The sequence below is a fragment of the Podarcis liolepis genome (genome assembly GCF_965112155.1).
Source record: "Podarcis liolepis genome assembly, chromosome: 11".
NCBI lineage: Eukaryota > Metazoa > Chordata > Lepidosauria > Squamata > Lacertidae > Podarcis > Podarcis liolepis.
Genome location: NC_139565.1, coordinates 40,328,134 through 40,337,687, shown reverse-complemented (window position 1 = coordinate 40,337,687; position 9,554 = coordinate 40,328,134). Strand labels below are relative to the sequence as shown.

The window sequence follows — 9,554 nt, the reverse complement described above, 5'->3', positions numbered from 1 at the left end:
CCAGATAACACCATTGTTAGCTGACATCTAAAAGAAGGCAGAGATGATTCCTACCAAACCTCTACTGGCAGGGAGTTCCACAGGACAGGGGCTGCAACACTAAAGGCTCGGCCCCTAGTAAGAGCTCACTGAACCCCAGAGGCTTGGGGAACCACAAGAGGTGCCTCCTCAGAGGTTCTCATTGATTGAGGTGGAGCAAAAGGGAGCAGATGATCCTTAAGGTACTTTGGTCCTAAGTTGTTTGAGGTGTTGTGTTTTAGCACAACCTTTCAAAACTGTGGCATGTTAGCACCCAAAATGTATATGTAAAGCAGGGGTCTGCAAACTTTTTCAGCAGGGGGCCAATCCACCGTCCCTCAGACCTTGTGGGGGGCCAGACTATATTTGGGAGGGGGGATGAACGAATTCCTATGCCCCGCAAATAATCCAGAGATGCATTTTAAATAAAAGAACACATTCTACTCATGTAAAAACACACTTATTCCCTGACCGTCCGCGGGCCAGATTTAGAAGGCGATTGGGCCAGATCCGGCCCCCGGGCCTTAGTTTGCCTACCCTGATGTAAAGGGTTAATTGCAAGAGCTGTAGAACTATGTGATGTCATACACTCTGTATCAGTTATGGCAGTTGGTACAGTTATGGCAGTTAGTTGAACAGTCTTAACAGTTAGAGCAGCAGGTATGTTGTGTTGTGCTGCTGTCTGCCTCAGAGTTAGTTAGTCTATAAGAGTTTAATCTATGCAAGATGTTTTAGCAATTTAAGTATCACCAACCTGCATTGTATATTTAATCTGCAAGTGCAAGTATGATCAGTAACAGTTGTATGTTATTTAAACTTTAAAAGAGAGTGTCTCGAGTACAGTGGTACCTCAGGTTAAGTACTTAATTCGTTCCAGAGGTCCGTTCTTAACCTGAAACTGTTCTTAACCTGAAGCACCACTTTAGCTAATGGGACCTCCCACTGCCGCTGTGGCACTGGAGCACTATTTCTGTTCTCATCCTGAAGCAAAGTTCTTAACCTGAAGCACTATTTCTGGGTTAGCGAAGTCTGTAACCTGAAGTGTATGTAACCTGAGGTACCACTGTAGTTTTTATAGGAGGGAAAAGATCGGTCAAATGGCCCAGGCCTGTCTTCCATATACTTTGAGTCTTAATTCCCACAAAAACTGCATTGATTGTATCCATGGATTTCAAAACAGCACATATTTTCTTTGTTTTCTTTGTTTCCTAGAATTTCTGAGCAAACAACAGCAACGAGGATGCCAGTGTTCTTTCTTTGAACTCCTGATCCATCTTCTCTGCATTTCAGAGACCTATATTACAAAGATTGGCATGTGTTTTTTCACATTCCTCTGCAATTAGATTCGAGTCCAGATGTGATTGCCTTACGAGGGAACTCTTGCATCTTCATTAATGCGACTCACTGGCAAACCACAAATCTGCTACAGCATACCTGTCAATCCAATGCAAGTATAGCTTTTATATGGCAATAAGTAGATTCTATTTCAGCGTGTACTCCAAATGCCAGGAGACAACTGAATGGGTTGTGAGTAAATGGAGATGCATCGCACTACTTCAGGCAATGCTTTCCTTGATTTTCTGAACCGCTTGAGAAGCCCTGCAAAAGATTATCCTAACAAAAGCTGCTCAGAGGACTAATGTAACATAGAAGTAGACATAACAGAAACAGATCACTGGTTCCCAGACAAATGAGGGCATCTGCATGGATGGAGCATATCCACTTCAAGAGCCATTTCTGTAGCAAATGATTCCCTGGGTCTCAGCGGATCTCATCCTCTACCCTTTAAAGGAAGAGAAAAAAGGCAGAGAAAATGGGATGGATGATTACTGGTGGCATGCTTTGCTCAGTGATATATACACAATGCAAAGTACAGCACAGCAAGAGAAAACTTTACATTGTTCATAGGAGGCTGATTCATTCTGCAAAAAACAATAATAATATTGGTCTTTGGTCTAACAAAAAACGTGGGAAGTATCTAGGTCTGTGTGAGCGGAGCTCCTTTTTTTACAAAATGAGCATCCCAATCAGCTGTTTGGCTAGGAAGGAGTAGGAGAACATATTGGATCCATCCCAGCACCCATTTCTAAACTGTTAATCGGCCGATCCTGGCCCAACTTCACTGTCTTCCAGTTGGTTTCCGGTGCTGGTTTTGACCTCTAAAGGCTTAAACAGCTCAGGATGGTAATATCTCAAGGACCACCTCTCCCCATATGAACCTACCTGGATCTTGTGATCATCATCTGAGGTCTTTCTTCATGTGCCTTCTCCACAAGAGTTCTAGAGGGTGGCAACATGTGAACGGGCATTTTCTGCAATGGCTCCCCATTTGTGGAATGCTCTCCCCAAGGACGCTTGCCTGGTGCCCTCATTAAACACCTTTAGGTACCAGGTGAACATGATGTTTGTGTTGTTAGATGAGGCTAAGGGTTTGTGCAGCATTCAAGCTCACACCAGGATCTCACTTGGATGCATTCTAAGAGAAACAGTGTTGAAAATAACAATACATACACATCATATGTTGATGTGCAGTGTATATTTTATATACTGTTATAGACCAAATTCAGGGAACCTGTGTTTACCGGGCTCCATCAGCTTCAGCCAACATACCTAGTGGTAAGAGATGATGTGAGTTACAAAGCAATAGAATCTATATGCCACAGGTTAGCTTAGCTACCCCTCTACTGAGATAGTAATAGATAATTTCCTCCTCCTCCTCCTCCTCCTCCTCCTCCTCCTCCTCTTCTTCATTTTGTTCTGTTTTTCTCCGGTCCATACTTTTAAGTGAAGTGGCCTGGATTGGAACATAATTATCTTTCTGATTTTCTACTTCTCCAAATTTTGTGATGTAGTACTTGGTTCAAAAAAATGAACTTAAGAGTCAGACATGTACTTGAGGCAACCTATGCTTGCCAGAAAAGAGACCATTACATATAAGAACCATTTGCTCTGTGTGTGGTGTTTTTTTTTTGTGTGTGTGTAATTCTTTTTCTTAGCCTGTTATAGCTGTGTCTAGTAAAACTTCAGAATCATTTGAACTTGTCTGATCTTTCACTGCTTGGTCCAAATGGTGGGGGGAACACCAGTGGACTCCAGAAATGCACAACTTTAAATGAGGTGGTAAGCTCATAAATCATAGAAGTGTAGAGTTGGAATGGACCCCAAGGGCCATCTAGTCCAACCTCCTACAATACAAAAATCTCAAGATACCTGCTCCTACAATCTGCTGACAGGAAGCATCTATCAGGAGGGAAGCAATTTTTGTTAATTACCCCTCCCACCCTAAAAAATCTGCCCTGGGCAGTAAGACCCCCACACACACACACCTGGGACTGATTTAAGGAAAGTTTAGGAGCTTCATGAGCAGGGAGAATTGCCTGTATCCCTCCCATTTCTGCTTGCTGATGGATGCCTTCAGTCAATTGAAGGACACCAATTGGATACCACCCATTATACTTAGGACCCCTTTAAAAAGAAAGGGGTTTACATTAATTACTTTCCTCACCATATATGTAGACATGGGTATTACAATGTTCTGAAGGCATAGTCACAAAAAGCATCTCCTCTCATTAATTGTCCTAATTCTACATTGCCTTGCTTTTTTCTCATAGGAGCACCTAAGAAACAAGGAAGCCAGTGCTAATAGATATCTCCATATCGCCCCTAAGCCAGATAGCTTCAGACTCCACATAGATCAGCTGCCTTATCTCAGTTAGTCTCCTTTCTCCATAAATTGTTAACTTGTTGTTTCAGGCCAACTATCTGTAATTAACTTGGTAGATAAATGGTATGAGGCAAGATTTGGATTTTATCTTTTGGGCTTGACATGAAATTGAAATTCCCTTTGGAAGTATTTTCTTCTTTTTGTACTTCATTTCCTGGGTTTGGGGCCAAGTTCTAATTTTCACTTGCTTGCTGGAGCCTGATTTTTTTATTTTTTATTATTTTCGTATTAGTCTAAGACTCTTCTCTCTGATCCACTGCATTTTCTGACTGTGTTCTCAGTGTTTTGCTCTGTTCATTGAGCTGTTCTAAATGCAGAGTCACACCTTCATCTTTTCCTCGAGGCCACTGTTTACATTTATCTTCTTTCCTTCAGGTTAAAACAATATACAGCCAGTTACATACTTACACTGAGAGGCTGAATTCTCCTTTGCTAAAATGATATCAAAGCCCCCTTGCACTTTGTGACCACCTGAAGCTGGTGAAGATCCTACTGGCTTCCCCAAGACATATAGGTCCCAAGGTAGGAGGGGAGTGTAAATGTTCAGAGTAGAACTGTGAACCCCGAAATGATACCTGCTATGACCTGTTTAAACTACAAAGAGCATGATCCAACCCAATGTTTTGCCCTAATTTGCGCGAAAGCTAAAATTTTGTCATAATGGATTTCAATAGGAAAGCTAAAATTTAAGCATACTTTAATTTTAAATAATGGAAAGCGTTGTATCTCAGCGGTCGAAAACATACTTTGAATGGAAAAGCTGCCTCCTAATGAGTCAGATGATCAATCATTCTAACTCAGTATTGTCTAAACTGTCTGGTAATGTTACTTCAGGGTTTCCATTTTAGACAGGAATTGTTCCCAGCTCCACCTGGATAAATCAGTGGTGTTCAATGAGCCCGTGGTATCTGGAGGCTGTGGATCACACAAAATTAGGCCAAATGGCTCACAAGGCACCAGTTTCCCCATCCCAGAAGTAGATGATGGTTGCACTGAGCTGACTAGTTGTGCTACATCACAAAGTATACTGAAGACCATCAGCTTAGATGGTTTTTAAAAGGGATTGGGAAAATTCAAGGAGGGTTCATAGAGGATAAAGGAGAATAAGACTATCAGTGGCTACGGTCCACTGGTGGTGCTGTGGTCTAATCCACTGGGCCTCTTGGGCTTGCCAATCAGAAGGTCGGCGGTTTGAATCCCCATGATGGCATGAGCTTCCGTTGCTCTGTCCCAGCTCCTGCCAACCTAGCAATTTGAAAGCATGCCAGTGCAAGTAGATAAATACCATATTTTTCACTCTATAGGACACACTTTTCCCCCTCCAAAAATTAAGGGGAAATGTGTGTGCATCCTATGGAGTGAATGCAGGCTCCTTGGCTTCAGCGATAGCAAAGCAAAGCCTCCGAAGCGCAGAGGGAGCGCTCCCTCCACGCTCCGGAGCCTTCACGTTGCTTTCGCTGAAGCCTGGAGAGCAAGAGGGGTCGGTGCGCACCGACCCCTCTTGCTCTCCAGGCTTCAGGGATAGCCGCCTGAAGCCTTTGGAGCACAGCGGGAACTCGCGATGTGCTCCAAAGGCTTCGGGTTCCTTTTGCTGAAGCTGGGAGAGCAAGACTCTCCTGACTTCAGCAGAGAGAGAGAGAGCTCCGCAGCACCCCTTCAACGAAGCAGGAGGAGAAATGGAAGGGGCTCCGTTTCTCCTGCCGCTTCACTGAAGGGGCGCTGAGTGTCCTCCCCCTCTAAAACAAGGTGTGTCCTATGGTCGGGTGCGTCCTATAGAGCGAAAAATATGGTAGGTGCCGCTGTGGTGGGAAGGTAAATGGCGTTTCCAGGCATTCTGGATTTTGTCATGGTGTCCTATTACACCAGAAGCGGTTTAGTCATACTGGTCACATGACCCGGAAAGCTGTCTGTGAACAAACACCGGCTTGCTTGGCCTGAAAGCAAGATGAATGCTGCAACCCCATAGTCGCCTTTGACTGGACTTAACCATCCAGGGTCCTTTACCTTTATCTTTTTTACTGTCCGCAATAACTATGTTCTACAGCTACTATCAGAGCAACTGCTTCCTGGGAACCACAAGCAGGGAGAATGTGGATGCACTCATGTTCCCTCTCTGGGATGCCCATAGGCACCTGGTGGGTCACTGTGAGAAGATGATGCTGGGCCACATGGATCCAGCATGGATCTTCTTACGTTATTAAGTAAAAATGTACAATATGTCACACTGTTGCCACTCTATGATTGCAGCCATAGTCAAAGTAACTGTTTTACAGAAGGCATTCTAGTATGACCCACAAAAAAATAAAGTAATTGTGCATTATTTTATGTTGTTTAGTGAATCAGCCTGCAAGCTCCACTGCTGGGCAGTATTTAAATCTTTTAAATTAAGAAGAGTGGCAGATTAAACTGATTTACTATGCCAAGTTGGCGAAATTAACTGGGAAAATTTGGAACCGGCAAGACCAGACTTTCCTGAAAGACTGGAAGAAATTTATGATATATTTGAAAGATAATTGTAATCAATTGACATCACTTGTAATGTTGCAAGAAGTTTTGTAAGGAGAACCATATGAATTATTGCAAAAGAGGACTAAGAAGGAGTTTATTTAGGATATGGATTTTATAGCAATAACTATTAAAATAAAATGCAAAATCAGAAAGAAAGTTAGAAAACCATTAGTCGAGGTTGACAGAAGTCTCTGCCTGTGATAGCCGAAGGTATGTTATGCTGCATAGGGTGGGATGTTATGTTTGGAAAATATGTGCCAAAACCAATAAAAATTATATATATTTAAAAAATCTTTTAAATTAACAAAATAAGATACTTTTACATCCTTCTGTTTTCAGAGGAAGAGAAGCTGAACGTATGAGCATTCTTTAACTAAAGTCTTGCAGAATAGATGTCTATATGGTTTTGCCTTCAATCTCTTCTTTGAAATGTGAATTCCTGTTTCAGAAAGCCTGTAGCTTTTCAGTATAGCATTGGGGACAAGAGTTCAGCATTCTTTTTAAAGAGTTTAGTTTCTACAACTGTTCATGACCGGATATCCTACAGCTATAAATATTTAGTTGTGGAAAGTAGGCTTCCCATTTTGGTATTGTGTATTTGATGAATAGCTGAGAGGTACTGGAACGGCATAGGAATAATTAAATCTTAGAGTTTTAGTTAATGCACTCAAGCCAATATATCCTGAAGGACAAAAGGCTGGAATAACATTTCCCTGTAGCAGTAAATATTGAAAGGTGCATACATTCCTATCATTATGGTGGTGATTAGAGTTGCATTGTACAAAATGTTTCAAAAGGCAATTTTTATCACATCATTACTAATATATAGATCTGAAGGTGAGGGCTGTTTGCAAAGAAGAACTCTTTGGGATTTCAGCAGACCTGAAATTTAGCTGCAATAACTGGGAGTCAGGTATACACCTTAATGAAAAATGTATAATTAGATATTTACAAGTGCAGAACACAGAAACATAGAATCATAGAACTGGAGAGTTGGAGGTAACGCTGAGGCTCATCTAGTCTGACCCTCTGCAATGCAGGAATCTTAACTAAAGCATCCATGACAGATGGCCATCCTACCTTTGATTAAATACCTCCAAGTAAGGAGGGTCCACCACCTTCCAAGTGTACTCCAGGTGTGGTCTGAATGGAAAAGACCAGTACTATGACTTTCCTGGATCTGGACACCATACTGCTGTTGATGCAGCCTAGAACAGCATTAGCTTTTCTGCTGCATCACACTGTTGACTCATGTCAACGTTGTGGTCTACTAAGAACCCCTAGATATTCTTCACATATACTATTGGCAAGCCAGGTGTCCCCCATATAATATTTGTGCAGCTGGTTATTCCTGCCTAAGTGAGCCAGCTGCTTATTCATTCACTAACCAAGTTTTCTTTAACCTTGTGTAAGAAATAGGCATGCACACACAAAATCACATATCTCAATTGTGAAGTAATGTGGGATGAGGGTGTTAGGTGTGACTAATGTATGCATGTTGATCCAAATTATGTGAAGCTTTCTCAAAAGAAATGACAGCACAAGCTGGATCTTCAATCAGGCAGTTCCAAGACAGAATCTGCTCTATCTAAAGCAACTTGGATAGATACTTGACAAGCCTTTCCTTGGTTGTTTAGGTAGAAAGTATGAGCTGCTTCATGAAAACAGAAAGTGATCTACACAAATTGTTCAGCTATAGGCATACATCCTTCTAAAGATAACTGCAGTGCCATCACTTTCTACAGGAGATTAAATTCTGAAATATGTCATAGTTGAATAATTCTGAAGAAAAGTGTTGCAGGAAAGAAAGAAAGAAAGAAAGAAAGAAAGAAAGAAAGAAAGAAAGAAAGAAAGAAAGAAAGAAATATCATGAGCAACCACAAAGCATGCAACAAATGCAAGGACATCAGAGTACCACTTAGGTCAATAGCCAATCAGATTTGACTATGTAGCAGTGGTAAGAGCAAACAAAACCAATGCTGTATTCTCAGGATGCAATGTAATGTGTCCTCATTGCTGAGGCAATCGAGTTGACACCTCCTGCCATACCAGATTGCTTCATCATGGAGCATTCATTGCTTGTCCTCACAGCACAGCTTGGCAAAGCAAGGAGCATTGGCCTGGTTGCCTTGGCAATGTGGGAGCTTGTTCTTTGCCTTGCTGTGATGTAAGGGCAATGAAACAAATGCAGTTCAGAGTGGCGAGACAGGATGTTGAACCAGTTACTTTGGTGATGGAAACACTTCTGTGAAAATTCTGTATGTGTGATGTTTTGATGAAGCTCATTGGTTTGATTAGCTCAGCTCTCTTCTTGACTATAAGATGGCCTATCTTGCTTCTCATCATCTTAAACTACTTCACCTTACAGCGGAACCTAATTATTCTTTCTGCAGTACAGCAGTACAGCAACTCTCCTTCCCAGTTACACTTCACATTACAGTTCCAGTACATTGGATAGCTCCCAAGAGTAGTTTTCATGCCTGCCAAAATGTGAGGGCAATTTATCTAGTTGAATAATATAAATGACCAAACACCCCATGGATCTGTAAACAAACCTTTGAACTGCAGAGCCAGTTCCAGAACGCTCGATTCACCATCTTTCCTGGGAGTTGCCTTCATGTCATTAAATACTTCTCTGCACACAACTTTGAAGAAAGGAGAGGTGAGTTGCTGTTGGTACCTCAAAGGACATGGTGAGAGAAGCAACTCTCAGATTTAAGGAACAGCTCAACCTCAATATATCAATTTCAGCTAAAGTGGCACAAAATGGTGACTTGAGATTCTGGCGATGTGACTAAAACCTGGCAGCATTTGCTGGTTTGTCCTGGCAATGTACAGGAAAAAAATGACCCAAGACAGGCAGTCAAAAAATGGCACACAAAGACACGGATGTCAGTTATCACCGCTGTTGTTCATTCTGGTACTGGAAGTACTCACGAGGAAAGTAAGAGAAAATAAAGAAATATTGGGAATAAAAGTAAAAAGAAGTGAGCATAAATTGAAAGCCTTTGGGATGATCCGGTAATCACTGTGGAAGATCCTAAAATCTCCCTCCCAAAAGTAATGAACATAATACAAGAGTTTGGACAAGTGACAGGATTTAAATTAAACAAAAATAAGACCAAACTGCTATTTAAAAACCTTAAAGAACATGAGAGGAAAGAAGTAACAGAAATGATAGGAGTAGAAGCATATAAAAAGGTAAAATATTTGGGTGTATGGATAACAGCAAAAAACATAAACACATATAAAAATGAACAAAAGAAGTGTTGGAGGTGTGAAGCTGAAGGTACTTTTTACCATA

The 9,554-nt window shown here is 41.5% G+C and overlaps 1 long non-coding RNA gene across 5 annotated transcripts; it reads left to right on the top strand.

Moving 5' to 3' along the window:
* The first annotated feature begins 205 nt into the window (after positions 1-205).
* LOC310688730 lies at positions 206-7,073 on the top strand. Of its 5 annotated transcripts, none has more exons than XR_014517088.1 (5): positions 206-221; positions 1,231-2,315; positions 3,015-3,729; positions 4,118-4,264; positions 6,078-6,503. It is a non-coding gene; the product is annotated as an uncharacterized lncRNA (long non-coding RNA). The 5 variants fall into 5 exon arrangements; XR_014517084.1 differs by lacking the exon at positions 206-221 and adding an exon at positions 247-678 and having other exon boundaries at positions 6,078-7,073; XR_014517085.1 differs by lacking the exon at positions 206-221 and adding an exon at positions 685-802 and having other exon boundaries at positions 6,078-7,073.
* Positions 7,074-9,554: the final 2,481 nt, after the last annotated feature.